Below are 26,888 nucleotides of genomic sequence, written 5' to 3'. Positions count from 1 at the left end.
GTAGAGGATCAAATCAATAGGCTTTTGCAAGTCTTTGATGAATTGGCTGATATACACATTGACCAAGAGAAACAAACCTTTCATAGAAAGGTAAAAAGGGTCAATTTTCAGTTAGGTGACTACTTTCTCAAAAGGGATGCATCAAAGGAAGCATATGTTTTTGATGGCCCATTCCATGGGCTGTTTTTCGAACTTTATTTTAGATACAAATTTCAAGCCTTGGTATTGTAAATATGTTGTTTTTAATGTTTTTAGTTCATGCTTAATAGACTCCATGCCCAATGCAACACTGGGAGGAAGATTTGATCTTGTTGTATACAAGAAAGGCATTGATCTGTGGTTCTTGAAATGTCACAGGGAGGCTTTCATCCTCAGAAGGAGCCAATGTTAGCTTTGGAGGCAAATGGCCCAAAAATGGATCTAAATATGCCGCAAAGTCTCCAAGTGTGCTTAAAGAATCATGTCAAAGGATCCAAGTATGCCCCAAAAGTCTTCAAAATTCTCTTAAGGATTATTCGAAATCAAAATTATCGCATGCCAAAGAGCCCTTGGAAGGAAAAAAATACACTATCAGGAGGCAAAATGCTTAAAAAACCATGAAAAAACCAAAATCGCAGGCTTAACAGTCCAAATGCATGACAACCGTCTGATCTGATCGGCGGATCGCATCGGCACAGGCGGGTAGTGGTTATCGACGCATGACACCGCCAATTAGCGATTGTCGATGATCGGATCGACGAGTAGTAATCGGCGGAGATGAATCGGTGTTATCGGCACAGGCGGGCAATGGTTATCGGTGCATGACACCGCCGATCAGCGATCACCGATGATCAGATCGACGGAGAAGAATCGGTGTTATCGGTGTTAAATGTGGACCGTCGATTACGCACGCTGATCGACGACCCACATTACATCACCAGATCGCTATCGGCGGAAACCAAAGGGGCGGGGCCTTTACATATATATGCATGTGACTCGATGGGCCGGACCCAACGATGCTACAAATGATTTCTTATAAAATTTCAAGTCCCCACCCAAGCAGTTTTCAATGTATTTGGTATATTTTTGTTATATAACGAAAATTACAAAGGGAGCCTGGCATTGCCGATAGTGATAGAGCCTGGACCTGAAAGGGTTCGGGAATGTTACTATATAATATTTTAGGTCTGGGGAAAGCCATTTTCAATGTTTTTTGTGTTTCAACGAAATACAAGGAAGCTTGGGAGCCTTGCGATTAGGTTTGGGAAGGGAAATTAATAATTTTTGAAGTCTGAAAAGGCCATTTTTTCACGATTTTTAGTGTTTTTCGCATATTTCAGAAATACAAAGAAATACATAGGCCAGGCCAAATGCGACTTGCGATAGCAATGAGGGCGGACCTGATGGATAAGTAAACCATATTTTTGGACTTTTTGAAGTCTAAAATGCACAGTGATGGGTAGGAATTAGCAGTGTTGCAACGTTTTGCTGTTTATAACCAAAACCGACATAGTTTGCAGTTTAAAGGGAAACAAAAAGGCCCCAAGACCTATTTCACCATATAACAGCGCCCAGGATGCAATTTGCCGGGAAACAGAGCCTGAAAAGGGAAAAGGGAAGGGCCACAACACGTTGCAGCCTGAAACAGAAATTGCAGGGAGCATCAACAGCACAAACATCGCAACAACAACCCCAACAAATGTTATGGAACATATCTGGCACAAGATAACTCTCAGACAGGTAGCAGACTATCCAAAATATCTGAATGCGGTTATTCCCCTGTCAGAAGGAGAAAAACCTCCAAACCATGCTTGCCTTCAGGGAATCAAACAGTTAAACAAGACAGAGTGATCGATTACGACTTCTCAAGCCTTAAAAGGCTGACTATCATTGTAAAGGCTATAAATATCTGAAAACTAGATGTAACAAGGGTTCAACTTCTAGAGATTATTCCTCCTTTGTTCCTTCAAATTTCTCATCTCCATTCTAGAAATACAAGCTTCTTTTGCTATTATATTTTCACATCCATTCTCTTTGCCATTCTATGCTTGCACTTGAATAGTTTTTTCATGTTTCCTTTGTGTCTAAGGCCAGATAACTGTTATCTTATCTATGCTTTGATAACTTAGACTTGCAAGCTTCTTTGCTACTTGTAGCTAACCATTCATATGTGCATCTACCAGTACAGTCAGTATCCTCTTTTACTTCCTGTAGCTAGTCATTCATTTATGTTTATGTATGTAATCTGCTGATACAGTCGGTATTCTCCATCTATCCTTTAAATCTACAAATTATTGAGCATTAATGGTTTAAAGCAGTGTTGTTGAGGGTGTTCATGCATGCCTTGAGTGGGAATAGAGTTGAAATGGTCATTTGACTTGAACCAAGACATCATCCATTCCAATAGTTCTGAGAACAATATTGAAGATTATATGTTACTAGGCATCTCCGAGCTGCAACCTAGGAGAGTTTCCTGGAGTGCTGACAATGACCACCGATCTACCCAGTACAAGATACTATGATCATCTGGCTGATGTAGCATGTAATCACAACTCCTCTCGGTTGTACCCTATACTTACCTGGTCCTTCAGCTCACGATCTGCAACACTTGCCTCTATTAATGCTCCAAGTCTATTTGACAAATGAATCTCAACTATCCAATCTGCTCACTAGTTGTGCCTTAGACCATCAAGGGCACAACACATCGAGACTCCTGTTGAGTTGTTCACAACTCTGTTTGAACAAATCACAACTTCCCACTGCTGCTCCTTAGCTACTTAGGGACTTCTTCCCACTACAGTCATCCTGTGCTGCTCTAATGAATACTAACATAGGGCAGGAATGTTTCCACCTGTCACCATCAAATGTCGCTTCTCCAATGATGAACATCGGCTGCAACAAATTTCTCCTCTGACTGATCAAACCTATGAGCTCCAACAAACTACCTCTCTTAGTAGTCAAGTGTCCTTCCCTGCATTGCACTTAGGGCTTCACAGTTGGGCACTTTCACACTTCCCTCCAACAGGCCTCAAATGACCAATACATCACCAAACATCTTGTCCTTCAGATCTAATCAATCATCATCAAACTAGAGCTCTAAATATCTGCCATTTTCTCTGCAATAGAGGAGCTATTGTGCAAATCTAGGCACTAATACACTGTTGTAGCATTTTCCCATTGGTTAGGTCATCTGTCCACCTAGGAAACCCTTTCCGCTGACTGCCAACAAACTTATCCAAATTGTCCTCTCTTAGGACACTACATCACCTAGCATCCATCTATCACCAAGAGACATCTGCAACTCCCTGTTTCTACCTTCTTTCCTATGGTTTTGTGCATGTACCATTCTGGTTAGGGCACACCAACAACCAAACACCTGTGCCCTAATCTTCTCCAAACATGCCTCTTACTTCAAATGTGGATTCCTAGGTATCCAAGGTGATGTTATAGGACTTGGGCACCTCCACAAATCTCCCTGCAACACTTAGCTCATAACTGAAGCAATCTTCCCACTCCAACACTACAAACAAGCCCAATATGCAAGGAGAATATCGTTGTAATACTTCAATGCTCCAAGAGAAGGTTGCGTCCATGTTATGATATCTTCTCTATGCCTCTCAGCCCTCCTAACTTGATCTCCTAACTACTTTTGTAGAAACCCTTCATTGTGGCCCTATAAACAAAAGTGTCCAACCCAAAACCATGCTAAAAAAAGTCACTTAACTCACCTAAAGTCTGCGACCTGATCTGCAAGGTAAGACTGCTTCAACATGGTCATAAAACTTCCCTCACGCCTCCATACTAGGTGTCTCAAAGCTGCGATTTATTCTCCTAAGAAACACACACCCAAAACAGTGAAAGGATCTCCACAAACTCAACTACATGCCTCAACTTCCCTTGCTATAGACTCACACCCTATTTCAGAGCCAATCTAAGATGAATGATGCACTTTTGAAGTTTGGAATAGCCTCACACTCAACCTATTTTTATACTTTTTCACGTGGGTGTCATAACATCCCTAAAGGGCACCTTCACTTGCTGGATGACTTGATCTGGTAGGCCTCTTCACCCACAATCAACTTAAAAAATTCATAGCTTGACTTCTACAAATCGGATTTGAGTGATTTTCATTGTGTTCAGTTACTCTCAGAGTCCTATATCAACTGAATTCATCACATGTAGAAGTCTCCTCATGGATTCACACCCATATGCTTGGGTGCAAAGCCCACAGGCTTAGGTTTCATGCCCAAAAGCCATGCTTGTGTGCCAACACCTCCACAACCCTCAAGCCTAGGGTTTGGAGTACCTCCCAACCTACAAATCTCAACACTTCCTCTTAGTGATGGGGGTACTTCCAACACTAGGAATTCTCCATCAATACTGGTGACACTAACCCATGTGGCATCCATAACAGCAGCATACTCTGTAGAATGAATGATCAAGGACCAACTGAAGTTTTCTCCACTCTTCCCTAAAAAAACTCCACCAAATTTGGATAACTGGTAGTTAACTCCACTAAACTTGGCTACTCTGCCAGAATTGGTGCGCTCCGCCAGATTTGGCGGGACCGTTAATGGTTAACATTAAACGTTTGAGGAGTGGTCACATGCATTGGTGACAGAACCACTTATGGTTAGGCAAGTGATGGTTAAATAAAATTTTTGAGCTTAGTGGTTAAGAACCACTACGTATCCCGCTCGATTAGTCCACTTGGTTGGCAGCGAGGAGACTCGAGTTAAACTCCTGCGAGCTGCAATCATTTTTAACGTAACCACCATTCTTCCAACCAGGGGCCACGTGGCGGCCTTCGGGCTTGCCAGGTGTCGTCCATTGATTGGTCCAATCATACATAGTCAACCTCATGTGCAATCATAGCTTTCCAAGTGTCAAAATCTGGTTGGCCCACAGGGAATATTTTGTGGAATATTTCAAGGAATATTCCCAAAATATTCTAGAGATATTCTTCTTTTAATATTTGCTAAAGTCAAAAGTCAACCCTGGTCAATTGATTTTTGTAAACCTCAAACTTGAATAACTTTCACATACAATGTCGGATTTTCGAATTGTTCGTGGTGCTGGAATCAGGAAGACGAGATCTATCTGGTCGTTCTAGTTTCAACCAATTCTGAGCAATTCAAAATTTGAGCATTTTTTCCACTTAGGACATGATCACCTGATCACACCTCCCAAATGAGAAGCTTTTGGACCCAAAAATCTCTAGGGAAAGGTATAAATCTGATTTTAATCATATTTCCTTTGATCATGTAAAGCATGGTAAATTTCCACATAAGCATTGGAAAAGAATTGCATGTTCTTTTTGTGGTTTGTTTAACCAGAGTATTTCTAGATGTTGGACAAGAATGACAACATATAGGAAACTTTTGAAGGAAAGAAGGAAAAAAGCCAAAGTTCCATTGAAAAATGCAAAACATGCTGTCAAGAAGATGCACATGTTGTAGTTATTGCCATAAGCAAGGATATACTGCTGAAAGGTGTTGGACTCTGAATCCAACAATGCTTCTATGAAATTTGCAAAAAGTGGAGAAAGAGTATGGCAAGAATGGAAAGGAATTTTCCATCATTGATATGTGTCAGGATGATCCTCATGTTGATCTCGATGTGCAGTTAAAGGAAGTGCCTTTGATGTGGATTGGTAAGAAATGGTTAGAGTTCTTATCCAATTAAAGTTGCATGTCTTTTGATTAAATGCATTTCTCTGCTAAGGGAATGAAAGTTGCAAGGTTGGAAGAGTGGAGAATCTGTTAGGTCCCTACAATACTAGTGATTACCACATTACTATTGTAGTTGTATCCCTTATTAATATTGTTGTGCCCCTATTGTCCCCATATTGTTATTACTAGGCCCAATAGAATCCCTCTATTGTTATTCTTGTGGCTTTATATTATTATTGTTAGGTCGGCTGGGTTATATTATGACTCCTTAGACTCCTATATATAAAAAGGAGTTTTTGTCATTTGAATCATCAAGGAATCATTCATTTGTGTAATGTAAAGGAGGTTTCCCCCCGAAGAGGCTGAATTTTAAGGCATTGATCTATCTTTTTGTGAGCTAGTTTCATAACATTTGATATCAAAGCTTTGGATTCTAGGGTTTCGCTGTTTCAAATAGGTCATCGTGGAATTTTCGCTATAAATTTTTTTCCTGTGACGTTTAATAAGTGAAAAAAAAAACCATTTGAGACGAAATTGCACTGAACTTCGGGTCCGAATTTAAGATATTTTTGCGCTATATTTTCGAAGATATGATCTGAGGAAGTTGGTCTTTTTTGCAAACTCCTGAATTACATTCCAAACAGGTGACCTGGGGAAAATCGTCACAACTTTCTCTTTGAGCATCAGATTGAAATTTCGTAAGAAGTTGCAGAAAGAGGACGACCTGTAGTTTCTTGTGTATATTTTTCAGAGCCAAAGGTCGAAACAGGGACACATGGCATGTCATACAAGTTTGCTCTACTGAACTAGTCTTTAATCAGGTCACTGTGGGAAATTTGGTATAACTCTTCCTTGGAGAATCCAATTTGGATCAGACTGGTGGCATTGGAAAGAAGACATAGAGCGCTACTACAGGTCACAATTACATAACTAGATGATCCGAAATTACAGAGATACATCAGAGGCAATATCGAGCTCCTACAAAGTGAAAAAATGTGTGTAGATTTTTTTAAATATTTGCTTAAGCTTGGTTTGAAAAATTATTTTGAAGGAATTCAAAGGGCATAGTAGAGCATTATTATTGGTAACTGATGCCCTAAGGAAAGAAAATGCAAACACCTAGTAAGCAACCTGAAAGCTCTAGCATGACTTATGAAGAAGAGGAAGAAATACTACATGATATATCAAAATTACAAGACCAAGTGCAACAAATGTCACTCACAAAAGCTAACAAAAGTTAAGATAAATGGCATGGAATCTAAGATAAAGGGCATGAAAGCTAAGATTAATGGCGTGGAAGCTAATATGGACAATTTGAAGATAGATTTGAAGAAATATTTGAAGACAGACATGGCAGATTTGAAGACAGATTTGAAGATAGATATGGCAGATTTCAAGACAGATTTGACAAATTTTATACAAGAAATACTTACTAATGGTGAAAGGGTAATAAAGGAAACTCATGATTTGAACAAGAGAAATGTTAATCATGATTTCATAGACTCTAATGTTGGATCGAAGACCCACCATATTCCAAAAATCGATAGGAGGAAGTTTGATGGCAAGGATCCCGCAACATGGATATTATAGATGGAAAAAATTTTCGATCTCAATAATGTGCAAAATACACAAAATGTACATATTGCAACTTTATATTTGGAACCAAATAAATTTGTATGATATTAATGGCTTTTCTCTCGTAAACAAATTATCATTTGGGCAATTTTTACGGAAGAATTGATAGCACATTATGAGGATACAAAAAGAAACAGTTTTTTTAGCTAATTGATAAGTCTCAAACAAAAGTGTTCAATAATGGAGCACATTGAGGAGTTCCAAAAATTGAACATAAGGGTAAAAAATATTCCAAATGAACATAGGATTGATGTGTTCATAGAGACTTTAAAGGATAATATCCAACATGATGTTCACCTTTGGGAACCTAATTCATTAGAGAAAGCATTCAGGTTAGTAAGAAAAATGGAAAGAAAAATTATGGCAACTAGGAAGCATACCACTCACAACTATAAAGATGGAAGTGTTGTTTCCCCTAGTCTTCCACAACCTATAAGGTTGACACCACAACAATTGGAAGAAAAAAGAGCAAAAGGGCTTTGTTACAGTTGTGATAGCAAATACACTAAAGGTCATAAGTGTGCTGAGAAGAAATTATTTTACATAGATTGTGAAGAGGAAGAAGAAAATGAGCAAGAAAGGTCAAAATAAGAGAATATACTCTAGGAACAAAGCCTAGATAAAGAAGAAATGAATCCGACCATATCTTGTAATGCATTAGCGGGAATTACCACTCCTCAAACCATCAAGATAGAAGGACAAATCAAGAAGAAAAAGGTAATAGCGTTGATTCATTTAGGAAGTACCCACAATTTTATTCATTGTAAGGTAGCAAAAGAATTGAATTGCTTCCTATATCCAGCACCGGAGTGTCAAGTGATGATTGCAAATGGAGGAACAATAAATTGCTCTAGAAAGTACCATAATATCAAGCTATCCATGGGAGAATATGTATTGACTAGCCCAATGCTTTCCATTCCAATGGGAGGTGCTAATGTTGTACTAGGAGTCCAATGGCTACAATCCTCGGGTACAATAGCTTTTAATTTTAAAGAACTTTTCATGAAATTTTTGATGGAAGGAAAGGAAGTTGAATTAAGGGGTATTACAGGGAAACTAGGAAAGATAATCAGCTCTAACGGTATGACAAAGCTTCTAAAAAAGGAACAAAGAGGTATAATTGCACAATTATGTTCACTAGATGTTTCCATATCGAAATCATCTATTTCTGCAGATCTCCAAAAAGTCTTGGACAATCATTCCAAGGCATTTGAGATTCCCAAAGGTCTCCCACCTATTCGTGATCATGATCATGCTATTAATCTGATTTCAGAAAGTGTTCCTCCAAACATCAGGCCGTCTATGCCCAAAAGAGTGAAATTGAACGTATGGTTGCAGAAATGCTAGAGGCTGGTATAATTCAACCTAGTCAAAGTTCTTTCTCTGCTCCAGTAGTATTGGTGCACAAGAAGGACAGAGCATGACACATGTGTCCGGATTATAGGGAGCTCAACAAGCTCATTATTAAAGATAAGTTTCCCATTCCTATCATTGATGAATTATTAGATGAATTGCATGGATCAATTTACTTCACCAAGTTGGATCTTCATTCAGGATATCATCAAATCAAAATGAAGACTGAAGACATTCTGAAAACAACATTTAGAACTCATTGTTGGTATCATCCCATGACCCCCTTTTTCCTCCTAAAACATATCATTTGCCCATTCCTTTTCATCATATATCTCTTAGAATCCTTGAAAATTGGTTAGTTAATAGTCCTATAGTTATTAAAATGCACTGAAATTGATTTAGGAATTTTATGTTAAAGAATTAGAAGTTTTTGGTGAAATGGTTACAGGAAGTTCCAACATCCTGTAATTAGCTCATTGTTTGACATGTGGCACAACAGTTAGGCTAGAGCGAAAGGCATGGATGAAAATTAGAATGTCCAAGCATGGACAAACACCTATCCTACAGCAGAATCGACCCTCCTACATGCGCGGTCAACACAGGTCAAAGCATGGCACACTGGCGACAAAGGCAGCAACAACAGCGCATTCTAATTTGATTTAGCTTTTGTTCTTTTTGAAATCAATTAGGATAGAAACATTTTGAAAATATCGATGTAGTAAAAGCGGCAACAACCAAATTCTGAATGTACATTCATTTTTGAAATGACATGGTTGTAAATAGACATATGTAAATACAGTCCGGGTAATGAATGCATGGTTAATCGTTGTATCATTCTGAAACAGAGCTTTTTGAACTTAATACTAAGAATCTAGTTACAGTCACGACCCTTGTCTTGTGCGTTGAATTGATAGCCGGTTAAATACAGTCCAGTATACCTCTGGAATGCGGACGGGCCCTGCGTTAAACCGGTATACTGTCCTTTTCATTTTATTCGCACTTAGGGTATTATATGGTTTGCACAGTAGTTACGATTGGTTTCTGATTTCAATAGTTCTTGATTTCAATTGAATGTATATGGTTTGCGTTTGTGGTAATGCTTGAACAGTCATCACTGAGATCTTGAAGCGCGTCCTATAAGGGATTCAATCCCTGTGTTGTCTTTTAAAAGCAATGTCATGAACCTTGTTTTTATTTCAAAGTCCATTTACGATCTCTGTATATGTTTATCTTGTAGAAATATTAGTGAATGCTGGGTGTTTGCTGAACAGGGGTTTTATGTGTGATGTCTCTGTAAGGAGTGTTAGCATTTGAAATTTCACCTCAGGCTGAGAAGACAAATCTCAAAGCTACATCAAACCATTCAGCCTCGTAGCTAGCCCTACGGGGTTGGAGAAGGCTCTCTCCGGTCAATCTCGACAAATCTTCAATGAGATGAGATGACCAATCAAAGATAACACTGATATTAGGCTAGTAAACTGATTAAAAGGTTGATTTGGGGGTTTTTGGGGTTTTTGGTGGCAAATTGAGGATCTGCAATTTAGGGTGCGGGGATTTGACACAGTTTCTGCAGGGGGGTCTTTGGGGCAAGGTAGGAGCTTGTGTAGATGTCTTTTAGCTGAAGTGGGTGATCAGGAAGAGAGATAAGAAGGCTAAAGAGAGCAAACAATGGATTTGAATTCTCTTTAGATAGTAGAAAACATAGAAATTAAACAAATTTGAAAGCAGAGCATGGCAAGCATGAATTCTAACTTTATCACTTCATTTGTTTAATATGCAGCAGTTTAGAAAGGAAATGAATCACATAACAAAGCTTACAATAACATGAAGAGACACACCATCAACACAATGAGTCCACAAGAATCCCAATGATGACTGCAAAACCCTGGTCTTCCTTAGCCAAAAATTGCAGAGATACAAGTGAATAATACAATGATAGTTCCTCCCTCAAGAGTCCAACCATGAAAATGAGCATGAAAGTACATAATATAGATGATCTAACATCTTTCCCCACCTCTAGGGGTCGAGCTCACTATCCTAGGAGCTGTTTGAACAACTTCTAAACTAAGCACTACAAAATAGGCAGTCAAAACAACTTGCCTCTAAAAACTTGGAAACCAGTTCATACAGTCAATTTTACCCTTTTACATGAGAGAAACTTCTAGAAGAGTAAAACAAGAGTAAAAGTACCCAAAAAGTGCCACAAGTACAGTCAAAAGGATCATCATCGACCTCAGCAAGTCAAACTGGTGCTAAACTGCAAATTCTGGGCTGAACTGGTCAAATCTGGCAAAATCTGCTCAACGGGTCGCGCACATCCAGCTCAACGGGTCGCGCACTTTGGAGCCCTGTTTGGAGGCCTTCCCGATGTCAGAATGAGGTGCAGGATAGCTCGTTGGAAAGGTATCTGAGTCTAATTTCCAACCCAACCAGAATTTTTGGATTTGGAGGTCATTTTCTTAGTCAAAAGTCAATGCTCCCAAGACTACTTCTGCAGCTCAAAAAAGGGGCAGAAAGTCAAAATTTGACTGTATTTTGACCTTTTGGAGGCCCAAAACTTCATGAAAGCTCAAGGTAATGGATGGGCATATGTAACTTTGCATGAAAAATCCACCAATGCTGAGTTTCCGCAAAACGGAGCTACGATGACAAAGGGTCTCACCGGGGGTGAGACCCGTTGAGAAGCCAAAACCTGTAAATTGCCCAAAAATGCCAAAAATGAGCCAAAACTTCCAAAAATTTTTGTACTTGGTGCTGTGAAGAGGCTAGTGAGTGTCATGATGAGTGAGAGAAGCCTCGGCCAAGATGCGGAGTGGGTTGGCCTTCTTCTTCCTCCTAAGAGCCTCGGTCAATCTTCTTTGGAACACTTTCATCTTTGCTTTACAAACATGCATCCTAGCCCAATAGTGGTTTTTCATGTTCCTTAGCAGTCTTTTCTCCTGGTTGGCCTTAGCCAACAGCCTCTCCAAGTGGGCATTCTCCTGAATAAGCAAAGACTCCCGGTCAACAGGAAATGGATCACCGGGCCTCCTACGGTTTAGGACTCGATCACTACGAATCCTCCAAATCTCATCAAGGGCCTTCTCCTCCTCCAGCTGTGTGTTCCGCTGCTCTAAATATGTGATGGTCCACTGAGCACCCTCAAGTCTCCGCTGCAAAGTATCATTCTCGGCCTTAAGCTGCTGGATGATCTCCTTCGCCTCCTGGCTAGGAGAACTGACCTCAAGATCGATCACTGGATCCTCATGAACCATGGGCTCTTTGCCCCTCTGCAATACCTCTGCTGGTGAAGAAAGCGAGGCCCCTTCCACCTGCTGTGGAGATAACACTCGCTGCTCGGAAGATGAAGGCGAGACCCCTTCCACCTGCTGTGGAGATAATACTCGCCTAGCTGCTGCAAATAAGGCCCTTGGGCCTTTCTGATAGGTGACCATGGGAGTAGAGCTGACATGTCGGGTGATGGGAGCATCAGGCTGCTGAGATGGTCCTCCCTCCTCATGAATAGCCTCCTGATGTGGCTGAGGTGGCACTGTGAAAAACTCACGGGAGATGAACTCCTCCCATGGGATGCCCTGCTATGTCAACTGATGCAAAACTATGAGCTGAATCAAACCATAGTGACAAAGGCTCCTGTACTGCTGGGCCGGGGTCTTCCTCTACAACATGGGTACCATCCTCTGAATGTTCTGAAACAGGAAGATCGGGATGTTCATCATCCTCACCCGGGTGAAATGCATCAACAGGCGAATGTGATATGAATACACATGTGAAAATCTGCCCTCACATGTGAAGTAATGCATGATGAGTCTCATGAGGGGGGCATACTCACTCCGAAGAAATCTGAATGGGAAAACACCCGTCAAGAGTCTCACAAATGCTGGCCAGACATAGGGCTCAAAGTGAACAAAATCAAGAAGTCTGCGCTTCGACCACACCTCACCCACATTCGGTATACCTGTAGCCTCCGAGATCACCTCGGGTGTCAATATGAAATTCACCCCTGCAAGAGTGACATGTCCATCATGGAGGTGTAAGACAAACAAGCGGGCCAACTCTCTATGATGCTGAATCTGAGAGAGTCTCTCACAAAAATGATAGCATGACATATATTGGAAACAACTCAGTGCCAAAGGACAAGCCTGTAATTCTGCCAATGAAGTGGGCTCATCCCTCTTATGGTGACCTCCCTTACCCCCTCTACGAGGCCTCCTCTGTTCCTCAATCTCTGTAGATGATGAATGGTCATCACCTTGCTCATAAGTCTCGGTATCTGACATGGTTTTGGAGCAAGGTGGGCAAACTGAAGGAGAAAATGAACTGCTGCCTCTGCCTGCAAAAGTACTGAACTCTATGCTGTTTCAAGGGGAAAAAACATGAGGGGAATATTAGGGGAGGGAACTTCTTAACAAGGAATGGGAATATATGATAATAACAGGGAATTTTTCAAGGGAAACTTTACAATTTGTCATGCATATAGGAACAATTTTAACATTGGGAAATCATTTGCAAAGAACATCTCATATGGGACAAAACATGTATGATAATGAACATGGAAGGGGCATACATGTATCAATAGGGACATAGGGACACCATACACCAAATTCACTTAGGAGTTCATGTGTGTTATAAGGCAGATTTTGCTCTTTTTGTTCTTAAGGAATACATGCACATTAAGGAGTACATACACATTATTTTCACATAAAGGGAAAGTGTTCATGTACAAGGGGATGTCAAGGGTATATAGGGGTTATATAGGGGTTATGTACATGCTTTAGATATACAGCAACATTGAATTCACATGACTCTTTTCTTTCTTTACAAATGTATCTTTTCTTTTTTGTTTTAGTTTTTTTTGCATGTGTATGGTAGAGGGAATTAGGGTTTTGAGTGCTTGTAAGAGGGGTAGGGTTTATAGCTTAGGGATGTGGGAGAAAGGCAACATTTCATGTGCAAATAATATGGTACAGGGATGCAAGCATGACTATTAATGAAAGAGGGGAAAAAGGAAGGGATCAATGGGACAAAAAACACTTGAAACAGTCACAAAACCCTAGCATTTTACAACCATTAGCAAACAGCCACATTAATCCATTCATTTGCAAAGTTAGAAGATAAAATCATGACACACATCATTATTTTCACCACCCATATCAACAACCATGAATTGAGTGCCTACCTCGACCAATTGAGCAAATTTGAAGAGGAGTAAGGGAATTTGTTTGAAGTTTTGATAGCTGGCAGCTGAACGGGTCGCGCACAGCCCTGGACGGGTCGCGCACAGCTCAACGGGTCGCGCCCGTTATGTTTTTACACTGCTGGAGACTGCTGGACGGGTCGCGCACCGCCCAACAGGTCGCGCACGAGCCTGGATGGGTCGCGCACCTGCAAACTGCCCGAAACGCTTGTATTTTCGCCTTCCTCTCCTTTCACTCCCTCACAATCTCTCTTGCAAGCTCGAAATGCATAATGAGAGTGAAAGGAGGGAGCATCACCTTTTATAATCTCATTTTGAAAAAATTTCATCAAAAACCCACTTTATAAAGTCTATTTTGGTCACTTTTTAAAACACTGATTTTCTTGGTTTCCTTTATCCTGAAGTTGACTTTCTGAGTGCTTTCACCTGATTCTTTTTGTAGGGAGATCATCTGAAGGACTGTGGCAAGGGGACCAGGGTTGTTGCTGCCCTTTTGAAGATTTCTTGGACACTTATTCTTTTTACAAAAATTATCATGACCTTGGCTTTAAAAACAGGGTTTTTAAATCCAAGGTTAAAAATGAACTATACATGATGAAAAAATCAAAGGAACATGTTTACCATCCTCCCTCTGGCTTGCTGGTCACTCAAGGACTTTCAGAGACATGACCTTGCTAACCTTGCTAAGACAATTGACCAAAACCCTAGACCTAGAATTTTGACATTAAGACCAAACAAGAGCAGCTTGACAAACTCAATGACCTGATATGACCTGATCCAGCAAAGCCAAAAGGGATATGAATAGACCAGCTCCTCCATCAGGGTTATGGCATGCCTAACGGGATGCAAATTTTGACACTGATGAGACACCTACTAATGCAAATGCAAAAAGCTTTGATCACTGATGGAGGGCTTTCAAGACCGACACTAACAAGGAGATCGAAAACTTGGTTTGCAGTGATACATAGTGTTTAGGTTCAGTATTTAATTTGGTAAATGCATTTAGTGATAGTATTGTAATCAGTTATGTTAGCAGAGTGACTTGAGTGTTTGCATGATAGGTAACATACCCCAATCTTCCGTAAAGAAGTACTGTGACCTACATCATAACCACTTAGCCAACAATCCTTTATGTCTATATACTTTAGACGCATGCCTCTAAGCTTACGCATCCTGGTCGATAATAAATATAGTCTAGTCTAGTACCCTAGCTAGAATACTACATTTTGGCGCCGTTGCCGGGGAGGCGTACTTAAAGGATTCAGACAAAAAAAATAAATTCAATACACAAAAATAAACAAAAACACAGTTAGAAATCATGTTCATTTATGCCTAGATTTAGAGACAGTCAAGGTAGATTTGTAAAAACCCCCCACCATCTAAAAACTAACCCATCATCATCAGGAGCAGACTCTCTAGGGAATACAACACCAGCTGAGGAAGTTATCCAAACATTGGAAGAAAATTTTTATTCAGGACAGAAACTTACTCTTATTGAGAGGGAAACTTTATTCACACATAAATCGCAGAAGAAGCACTTTCCTAGACCTTCTACACAAGGAGAAAGTAGTACAGTTACCGAACAATCTTCCTTCCTCCTTTTTCCACCAAGTGACACTGACACAGAGAGACCAATTAGAATGGCTGAGGAAGGATCTGGATCAGTACCACGCCAAGGAGATGAAGAGGAGTCAACTTTTAAGTTCCCTATACATGAACCACAGGAGGATGAGGAGATCAAAATGAAAAACATACCCCCATCCGTGCTACCAAATTTCTATGGTATGGCTTCGGAGGATCCAGACTCATTCTTGTTCGAGTTTGACATTGTATGTCGAACTTATGGCTATAGAGATGATGCCCATAGGCTTAGATTGTTCCCAACCACATTAAAGGCATCAGCCTTAAAATGGTTCATGGGGCTAGGTGAGCATGCTATAGTTGATTGGGATGGCATGAGGAGAATATTTCTAAGGAAATATCAGCCTTATTGCAGATCCAAAGACTCTAAAGATGATATCTTTAGAATGAGTCAGCAAGAGGATGAAACCTTAGAGGAATATTTAGAACGGTTTGTCTACAACTTACAAAAATCTAAACACCGAACTATGCCTCTTGATCTGGTCCGCACAATATTCTTGAAAGCTATCGAGAGGAATACTTGGATGATCTCAACTTGATGGGCAAAGGTGACATTTCTGCCTTACCCTTTGAAGAAATCGCTGAGTTGTGCGAAAAGTATTCAAGGTGTAAAGCTAAAATGGGAAAGAGAAGCCTGTCATCAAGGGTCACAAAATCTGCCTCTGCAAGTGTCACAAGGGCTGAAATAGGGAATCTTAGGGAAGAGTTTAAAACAGATCTATTAAGCACTCTAGAGAACCAAATTGATACTTTAAAAGCCAAGAAGAAACAAGAAGATGAAGATCATATCATGGCTATCTTCTGCCCAAAATGTCGGAAGAAAGATGCATTAAAAGATTGCCCTCTAGAGAACATCCAAGTTTGTGCTTTCTGTACTGAACATCATGATATGTTTAACTGTCCTAAAGTTAAAGTTTTGCAAAACTGTAATATGGCAGCCAATACAAAGATGGAAAACGTGTATTACATGGGCACAAAGCGACCATGGCAGCCAAGGCCAGCACCCCAAGGTATGTTTCCAAATCAAAATCTGCAGTTTCCTATGAATGATCAAATGTATGCACAAAACTCATGGAATGTACCCATGCCATGGCAGCACCAAAACCAACCACAACACCAATGAAGACCGTCTCAACAGTACTCCCAATCTTATCATACATATCCTCAATCATACCCACCTTACTCACAACCATATCAACAATACCAACAGCCGTATCCATCACATTCTCAACCATATCAGCAGTATCCTCAGCAAATTGTCTATCATCCCCAACCTCCTCAACAAGCACTGCCTGCTCCTCCACCAATAAATGCACCACAACTGCAATTTCCAGCTAACTCACAACCTCCCAGACCCACTCAAATTCCTGCTCAAACTGTCCCAAATCCGAATAATAGAGCAGAGAGGCCAGCCTATAATGTAGAAGAAGGAACCTCATATTCCACACTACCTTTGCAAAACATTAATTTGAGGTCTGGTAGGGTGCTCCACAAAGATTCTCCAATAACAGATAAGCAAGAAGAAAACTCAGAAAAGGAAAATGAAATGACAAATAAAACAAAACCAAACAATGATACCAAAGATAAACAGATGCAACCACTGCATCCACCTTTTCCAGACCGATTGGTTCAAATAAAACCACCACTGTCTATACCACAATTTGATGTCTTAGATGAACTTAAAAATGTCTACATAAATTCCATTGCTGCAAGCTATAAAAGACATTCCCATATATACTAAGGCCATCAAAGACATATGTCTCAAGAAGCCTGCTAGAAAAAGGATTGATCCTCAAACCATTCATGTCATAGGACATTTAGCAGGCCTTATGACCAATACCATCTCCATGGAAAAGTATGTTGATCCTGGCATTCCCAAAGTGACCACCATCATTAACAACATACAAATTCCAAACACTTTGATAGATCTTGGAGCCGCAATCAATGTCATGACTCTTGAAACCATGAGAACACTCCAGCTCATAAATTTGCAACATACCACGATTGTTCTAGAACTAGCTGATAGGTCCAAAGTCATTCCTGAAGGGATTTTGGAAGACATCATTGTCTCACTGGACTCTTGGGAGTATCCAGTGGATTTCTTAGTCCTTCAACCCAAATCCAATTTAGGAGGACACCCTATCATCCTTGGTAGACCATGGTTAGCGACTGCTGATGCATTCATAGGATGTCGATCGGGCAACATGATCATTTCAAGAGGGACCGAAAGAAAACAACTCACCCTTTATCCATCGGCACAATCACCAGCAGTAACACACAATTTGTGGCTTGATGATAAATTTAATGATAAAGAAGAAGTACAATCTGTTTTTAGCATTGACCAAATCTATGATTTCCAGGAACAAGACAATAATGATTTGGTAGAATTATTCCTTTCTCAACCTGATATGTCTGAAAATTTGAGAAGTGAACAATATCATGCTGCAGATGTACTTTTGGCCCAAAACTTTCAGGAAACATGCACCATCCAATCTTTGCAAACTACATTTCACGACATTTTTCTAGTTCAATCCATCACCAATACACAGAGTCAGATCATAGCGATTAGTCCAGGGAAAACTCTGAACATAGGCAATCACCTAGACTCATCTCAACAAGAGAAATTGATTCGACGCTTGAGAAAATACCAAAAAGCCTTTGCTTGGGACTACACCGATATGCATGGGATTCACCCCGACACATGCACTCACCATATCTATACAGATAGCACCATTAAACCAGTGAGGCAACCACAGAGAAGAATGAACCCCATGCTCCAAGATATTGTCAGAGAGGAATTGCAAAAACTTTTGAGAGTTAATTTTATATATCCTATTTCTGACAGTCAGTGGGTATCCCCATTGGTTATAGTGCCCAAGAAAAATGGTAAGTGGCGCATTTGTGTTGATTACAGACAGCTGAATAAAGCAACGCTCAAATATTACTTCCCACTGCCATTTATTGACCAAGTGTTAGACACCCTAGCTGGCAAATCATCATTTTCTTTTCTTGATGGTTTTAGTGGCTACAACCAGATCAGGATCGCCTCTGAAGACCAGGACAAAACCACATTCACCTGTCCTTGGGGCATCTATGCTTACAATGTTTTTCCATTTGGACTTTGTAACGCTCCAGCTACATTTCAGAGGGTTGTGTTAGCTATTTTCGCTGATTTAATTCATGATTGTGTTGAAGTCTACATGGATGATTTTTCAGTATATGGCAATTCATTTGAACATGCATTAGAAAATCTTGAGAGTTTTGAAAAGATGTATTGAAGCTAACCTGTCCCTCAGCAATGAAAAATGCTTTATGATGTTAAACGAAGGGATAGTGTTAGGCCACTATATTTCTTTTCAAGGCATCCAGGTTGACCCAGCAAAGATCCAGATCATTGCTGATTTTCCAATTCCACAGAATCAAAGAGAGGCAAGAAGTTTCCTTGGGTATGCAAGCTATTACCGGAGATTTATTGAAAATTTTAGTAAGATAGCTTTACCTTTGTTTAACCTCTAACCAAAGATGTACTTTTCAACTGGAATGAGAACTGCCAACAAGCATTCGAACAACTCAAAAAGAAGTTATCAACCGCACCAGTCTTGAGAGAGCCTAATTGGAGCCTACCATTTCATATCTTTACAGATGCATCTGACACTGCAGTAGGTGCATCATTAGGCCAAAAGGAGGAATCTTGTACTTATGCCATTTATTTCATTAGTAAAAATCTAACACCTGCAGAGTTAAACTATACAGTTACAGAAAAGGAAACACTTGCCATCATTTATGCTGTGAATAAATTCCGACATTACATAACTGGTTATGAGGTCTTTGTACATACTGATCATTCAGCCATTAGAAATTTAATGAATAAACCAATAATTAGTGGCAGAGTTACCAGATGGTTACTATTGTTACAGGAATTTAACATCACAGTGTTAGATAGACCAGGCAAATAGAACCAGGTGGCAGATTTTCTCTCTAGACTGCAAAATCCAGGTGAGGTTGTTCCAGTTGAAGATTCTTTTCCAGATGAAAACTTATTTGCAATTTCCATAGTAACTCCTTGGTATGTTGATTTGGACAATTATTTGTCTACAGGAAGGACACCTCCACACTTTACTGCAAAGGAAAGGAAGAGACTAGTCAAACAAAGTGCTAGATATTCATGGCTTAATGGTGATTTATTTTACACCGGTTATGATATGATTATTAGGAGATGTGTAAGAAATGATGAGGTAATTGATATTTTAAAATCTTGCCATGATGAACCGTGTGGTGGGCATTTTGCAGCGAAGCGGACAACATTCAAAGTTCTTACTCTTGGATACTACTGGCCATCCATTTTCAAGGATGCCAAGAAGTATGTAAAGAGTTGTGACAGCTGCCAAAGAATGGGCAGACCAACAGCTACCGATGAGATGCCCCTTCAGCCCCAAGTTCACTTAGAGCCATTTGATAAATGGGCTCTAGACTTTATAGGACCCATTAACCCAACCTCCAATGGTAAGAAGTACATCTTAGTATGTACTGATTATGTCACAAAGTGGGCTGAAGCAAAAGCACTGGTTAGAGCAACCGAACACACAGTAGTAAATTTCCTTTTTGAAGAGATTTTTGTGAGGTATGGAGTACCAAGGGAAATTGTGACTGATCAAGGTACTCAATTCACCTCAAAGCTAGTGAAGGACATCACAGAAAAATACCAAATCAAGCATAGGAAAAGTACCCCTTACCATCCACAGGCCAATGGGTAGGTGGAATCAACAAACAAAACCTTGGAAGACATCATTACTAAAACTGTTGCAATGAACAGGAAGAATTGGGAAGAGAAGCTCAAAGATGCACTCTGGGCTTACAGGATTACTTGGAAAGATACTACAGGATTTACACCATATCAATTGGTGTACGGCAAAGAGGTAATGCTTCCTATTGAGTTCCAAATACATACTTTTAAACTGACTGCAGATTTACAAATTGATTTGGACCAAGCACAAAAAGAAAGAATTCAGCAGTTGAACTAGCTGGATGAAATGAGGCAGCAAGCAGAGGAAACCACAATCCTCATGCAAAAACAAAGGAAGCAATGGCATGATGCACATATTAAGAAGAAGCAGTTCAAGGAAGGTGACTGGGCTTTACTTTTTGACTCTAAATTTAGAGATCATAAAGCCAAGTTCACCACCCATTGGATGGGCCCATACCAAATTGTTCAGGCTTACGACAATGGTTCAGTCAAGCTCAAAACTATTGATGGAGAAGGTCACTCCTTTACTGTCAATGGTCATCGCCTGAAACTATACACCAAGCCCATCAGCAAGCAAGATTTTCTCCATACACTATCTCAGCAAAGAGAGGTTGAGATACTGCAGCCCTCAGCTGCAGTATCACTGCCTTAGTTTCTTTTCTTTCAATTTCAGAGTCAAAAAGAAATAAAAAAAATAAATAAAAAAAATTAATAAAAAACAAAAACTAAAAAAAAAAAAAAAATATATATATATATATATATATATATATATATATATATATATATATATATATATATATATATATATATAATGGGTTAGATGTGAAAACCAGCCTCTGGCACAATCTAACCCTGAATTCCTACTTGAAAACCAATTCGTTGGCGGGTAAGAATTCTCTTTCTTTTGTTCACTGTTTGATTTATCAGTTGAATCATGACTTGAGGACAAGTCAAAATTTTAGTCGGGGAGAGGCATCAGCATTTTGTTACTTTTATCTCTCCATTGTAAATTCTTAAAGATTTCTTATCCTATATCTTCACTGTAAATTTCCAAAGCAGCTTGTTCCAGCATTCCAGACTTCAATAAATAAGCTGTTTTGTCATTGTTTTATCTCAGAGGGACCTGGTTATAAACATTATGCAGGGGGACCTGTTCTGTCCAGACATCTATGCTACCAACACCAGCAGTAATGGGACCTATTTAAGACACCCAGAAGGGACCTGTTAAAGAGATTGACACCAAGGGCTACTTCAACAAAGTTTCATCAAGTTTCTACAAGGATTTGGGCACCAAGATTCCATCAAATGCCCAAGCTCAATGAACCTGTATGCATACAAGGACTTGCATGAACATTTTCAAATATTTCTCAAGGGACTTGTTACATTCAATCTTTCTCAAGGGACCTGTTACATCTTCAAATTTTTCTCAAAGGACCTGTGCATTCAATCTTTCTTAGAGGACCTGTTACAACAAGCAAAAGAACAGTCAAAAGGGACTAGTCCTACTCAGCATGTCAATACAACAACAACCAACAAAAGAGTAATATGTTTCTTATTCTTAAACATTTAATTTCTTAGATTGATTTTTAATGTAAATTTGATGACTGTGAACTGTTATGATCGATTTCAAAGACACCTACATTTCCTATCATCCCTTATTCCATCGATTCTCATCATTTCTCATACTTCAACCTATTCATACTTCTAAACCCATTACCAACACATCAACCTTGTCATGCTAAATACATCCTACAGCCATACCAACATCCTCCATCTGACCGAATGCCAACTGAAACAGGACACGTGGCGGATTGTGTTTTTAAATACAAGGGAAAGAAACAAATGTAAAGCGGCCTATTCATTGTATTCCACACGGCCAAATCATGACTCCACCACCCGACGTACCCAATGATTCAAGGGATTCCCCGAAATCATACCCAGCATTATATATATATGCTCCCAGCGCTCTTGCGGTGACATCTATGTAAGCGTACAACACTCCTCTGTTCTAAAAAAAATGAATACGCTGTGAGTAAGTACAGCTGGTTATCCCACCATCATTTTCGCATTTGATCCCTGTAACTTTCAAAGTAGAATCAGAAGCAGTGAGCGCCGAAAGAAGTATTATCATTTGGGTTCGACTTACACAGTGAGGATTGGAAGCAGTGAGCGCCGAAAGAGGAAAATATAACCACTCTGTTTCGACTTCCACCACAGTCATAAGACAATCGACCGACCGAGCATCATACTGAAGATTAAGGGAAGCGATACACCAGGTAACAAATTTGAAATTTCTTTGTTGAAATTGTAGAAACATAAACAGAGAAGGGTTAGAGCACGACCCTCTGCCACTATGACTAATAGGGTCGAGCCGAGTGTGTTCGACAGTTCACAATATCATGAAGATTGCATTGAAATTCTCAGAGAGATACAGTGGTTACCATTTTTAGAGAAATTTCATGGAAGTAATGAGGAGGTTACCAAGCAATTTGCTTTCACATTCAATGGAGAGAAAGCCCTGATAGGTAACTTCTCATTCAGGGTTTCAGAGGATACTATAGCTCAGGCAATAGGGATTAGTCCAGAAGGGGAGAAGTATTTTAAAACAAAACAATTTAAAGAGAAATTGTGGACGCAGTTTATGTCTAGATCTAGAGTTTCATCAGTTAACTGGAAGAAGGGTGTTCCAAGAAGTTGGTTGATGCATCCCTGGGATGAGATGGTCTACATCCTTCAAAAATTCATAACCTGTGAAGGTCGTTACAGTATTGTCTATCTATACCATATTAAACTACTGCTCCACTTGAAGAAACAATGTGTTACCAGTCTACCATATTTTCTATTACAAAGCTTAACCAAGATGTCCAAGACTATCCAGAAGCAGAAGGGGAATGAAGACAAGAGCCTATATCACTTTGGCTTAATTAAAATTCTTATTGAGCATGAATTGCAGAGAAGAGGGAAACCGTGGAAAGAATTCCTAGCTGCTAATCAAAGTAGAGATGAGGAAGATAAAGAAGAAGTGCAAGAGGACTCAGGGTTCATGAAGGATATTGATGAAGAAATCCCAGTATCCAAAGCCAGCAAGGCACCTCTACCTGTGGGCAGCATAAGGACCAGGAACATGAGAAAGGAAGATGCTAAGAGGGCCGAACAAGATAAAATTTTCACCACTTACTCACGAAGAACAAGGAGGACATCAAAAGCCCAGTTACAAGAAGACCAGCTTGAATCCAATGCACCTGCACAAATGGATGTTGAGAGTGGTGACCACTCACTACCAGGACCAGAAGTTGATATAGAGGTAGAAAGCAATAACAAGCAGGAAAAATGTTCACCACCTCCCATTAAGAGACAGAAGAAATTGGAGAAACAAATTGAAGAATTAAAGGAAGAGCTCATGGAGGCTAATATGCTAGAAAAAGTTATCAATAGAGAAAATGAAATGCTCCGGGCGCAGAGTAAAGAAACTCAGAAGAAGAATGAAAAGTTAAGGGAGAGAATTAGTGAACTGGAGGCTGAGCAAACAGATATTTCTAACTGGGCCACTAAGTGGTACAATCAGAAGAAGACCCTCAAAGAAAAATACAAAAGGTTAAAGCAGGAGCTCAAGGGTCAGAAAGATAACCAGGGGAAAAAGAATGTGGACACATTGCTCAAGGCAGCAGAGATCCAGGCAGGGACAGAGTTCAAGGGAAGCACTTCGGGGATAGCATGAGGACATGCTAATTCCTTAAGTCGGGGAGAGATGTTGGTATCATCCAATGACCCCCTTTTTCCTCCTAAAACATATCATTTTCCCATTCCTTTTCATCATATATCTCTTAGAATCCTTGAAAATTGGTTGGTTAATAGTCCTATAGTTATTAAAATGCATTGAAATTAATTTAGGAATTTTATGTTAAAGAATTAGAAGTTTTTGGTGAAATGGTTACAGGAAGTTCCAACATCCTGTAATTAGCTCATTGTTTGACATGTGGCACAACAGCTAGGCTAGAGCGAAAGGCATGGATGAAAAGTAGAATGTCCAAGCATGGACAAACACCTATCCTACAGCAGAATCGACCCTCCTACATGCGCGGTCAACACAGGTCAAAGCATGGCACACTGGCGACAAAGGCAGCAACAACAGCGCATTCTAATTTGATTTAGCTTTTGTTCTTTTTGAAATCAGTTAGGATAGAAACATTTTGAAAATCTCGATGTAGTAAAAGCGACAACAGCCAAATTCCGAATGTACATTCATTTTTGAAATGACATGGTTGTAAATAGACATATGTAAATACAGTCCGGGTAATGAATGCATGGTTAATCGTTGTATCATTCTGAAACAGAGCTTTTGAACTTAATACTAAGAATCTAGTTACAGTCACGACCCTTGTCTTGTGCGTTGATTTGATAGCCGGTTAAATACAGTCCAGTATACCTCTGGAACGCGGACGGGCCCTGCGTTAAACCGGTATACTGTCCTTTTCATTTTATTCGCACTTAGGGTATTATATGGTTTGCACAGTAGTTACGATTGGTTTCTGATTTCAATAGTTCTTGATTTCAATTGAATGTATATGGTTTGCGTTTGTGGTAATGCTTGAACAGTCATCGCTGAGATCTTGAAGCGCGTCCTGTAAGGGATTCGATCCCTGTGTTGTCTTTTAAAAGCAATGTCATGAACCTTGTTTTTATTTCAAAGTCCATTTACGATCTCTGTATATGTTTATCTTGTATAAATATTAGTGAATGCTGGGTGTTTGCTGAACAGGGGTTTTATGTGTGATGTCTCTGTAAGGAGATCGAAAACTTGGTTTGCAGTGATACACAGTGTTTAGGTTCAGTGTTTAATTTGGTAAATGCATTTAGTGATAGTATTGTAATCAGGTATGTTAGCAGAGTGACCTGAGTGTTTGCATGATAGGTAACATACCCCAATCTTCCGTAAAGAAGTACTGTGACCTACACCATAACCACTTAGCCAACAATCCTTTATGTCTATATACGTTAGACGCATGCCTCTAAGCTTACGCATCCTGGTCGATAATAAATATAGTCTAGTCTAGTACCCTAGCTAGAACACTACACTCATGAGGGTCATTATGAATTTTTGGTCATGCCTTTTGGCCTTACCAATGCACCTTCTACATTTCAAGGTTTGATGAATTCCATTTTCAAACCCTTCCTTAGAAAATTTGTGTTAGTATTTTTTGATGATAGACTAATCTACAGCAAGTCTTGGAAAGATCATGTTGAACATGTTGACAGGGTGCTACAAGTATTGGAGGAAAAACAATTATATGCAAAAAGATCCAAATGTTTCTTTGGAGTACAAGAGGTGGAATGTCTGGGTCATATTGTATCTCATGAAGGAGTTAAGGTAGACCCTAGCAAAATTAAAGCCATTAAGGAATGGAAAATCCCCACATCCATAAAGCATCTGCGAGGATTTCTTGGGTTGACAGGGTATTATGGCAAGTTTGTTAAGAATTATGGGAGAATAGCAGCACTTCTAACAACATTATTGAAGAAAGATGCATTTTCATGGATGCGAGAAGCAACAAAGGCCTTCGAACATCTTAAAGAGGCAATGTGCCAAGCACTGGTCTTAGCTACATTGGACTTCACAAAAACCTTTATTGTGGAATTTGATGCTTCAGGAAATGGAATTGGTGCTGTTTTAATGTAAAATGAAAGACCCATTGCTTTCGAAAGTCGTCCAATCAAGGGAAGGTTTTTACACAAAGCTATTTATGAGAAGGAAATGTTGGCAATACTACATGCACTTAAGAAATGGCGACCTTACCTAATGGGAAGACACTTCAAGGTAAAAACAGATCATGATAGCCTTAAATCCATTTTAGAACAAAGATTATCCTCTGAAGAGCAACAAAAGTGGGTCACAAAGATGTTGGGTTATGACTTTGAAATCATTTACAAAAAAGGGAAGAAAAATGTGGTGGCAGATGCACTCTCAAGAAAGGATGAGGATGTGGAAGCATTGTTGTGCGCCATTTCTATTATCCAACCAGATTAGATAAACGAAGCAAGGGAGGAATGGAAGAATGATGAAGAAGTGTGGACACTTATTCGAAAGTTACAACAAGATTCCAGTACATCTGATACATTTAGCTGGAAAAATGATTTGTTATGGTACAAAGATTGCTTCTATCTATGTAAAAATTCCCAACTCAAACAAAAGATTCTTATGGAATTGCACAATTCTCCCTTAGGAGGGCACTCAGGATTTTTAAAAACTATCATAGGGTTAAAAAGGAATTTTTTTGGGATGGCCTTAAATCGGATATTCAAAGGCTTGTGGCAGAATGTTTGGTTTGCCAACAAAATAAAGTTGAAACAATTAATATCCCGGGTCTATTACAACCTTTATCCATTCCAAGCTAACTTTGGGAGGAGGTTTCAATGGATTTTATCACAGGTTTACCCAATTCTGAGGGAAAGAGTGTCATCATTGTGGTAGCTGACAGACTTACCAAGTATGCACACTTTTGTGCATTATCACATCCATTTAAAGCTAGTACAATTTCTACTACATTTATGGAAACAATTCAAAAGCTACATGGGAATCCAAATATTATTGTAAGTGACAGAGACCCCATTTTCACTTGAAATTTTTGGACAGAATTATTTTCTTGTCTCGGTACTCAGTTAGCTCATAGCT

Source organism: Pinus tabuliformis, chromosome 1_2, assembly GCF_031772625.1.
Source record: "Pinus tabuliformis cultivar Carrire ecotype Pingquan chromosome 1_2, CPIR1, whole genome shotgun sequence".
Lineage (NCBI taxonomy): Eukaryota > Viridiplantae > Streptophyta > Pinopsida > Pinales > Pinaceae > Pinus > Pinus tabuliformis.
This window is presented reverse-complemented; position numbering follows the sequence as displayed.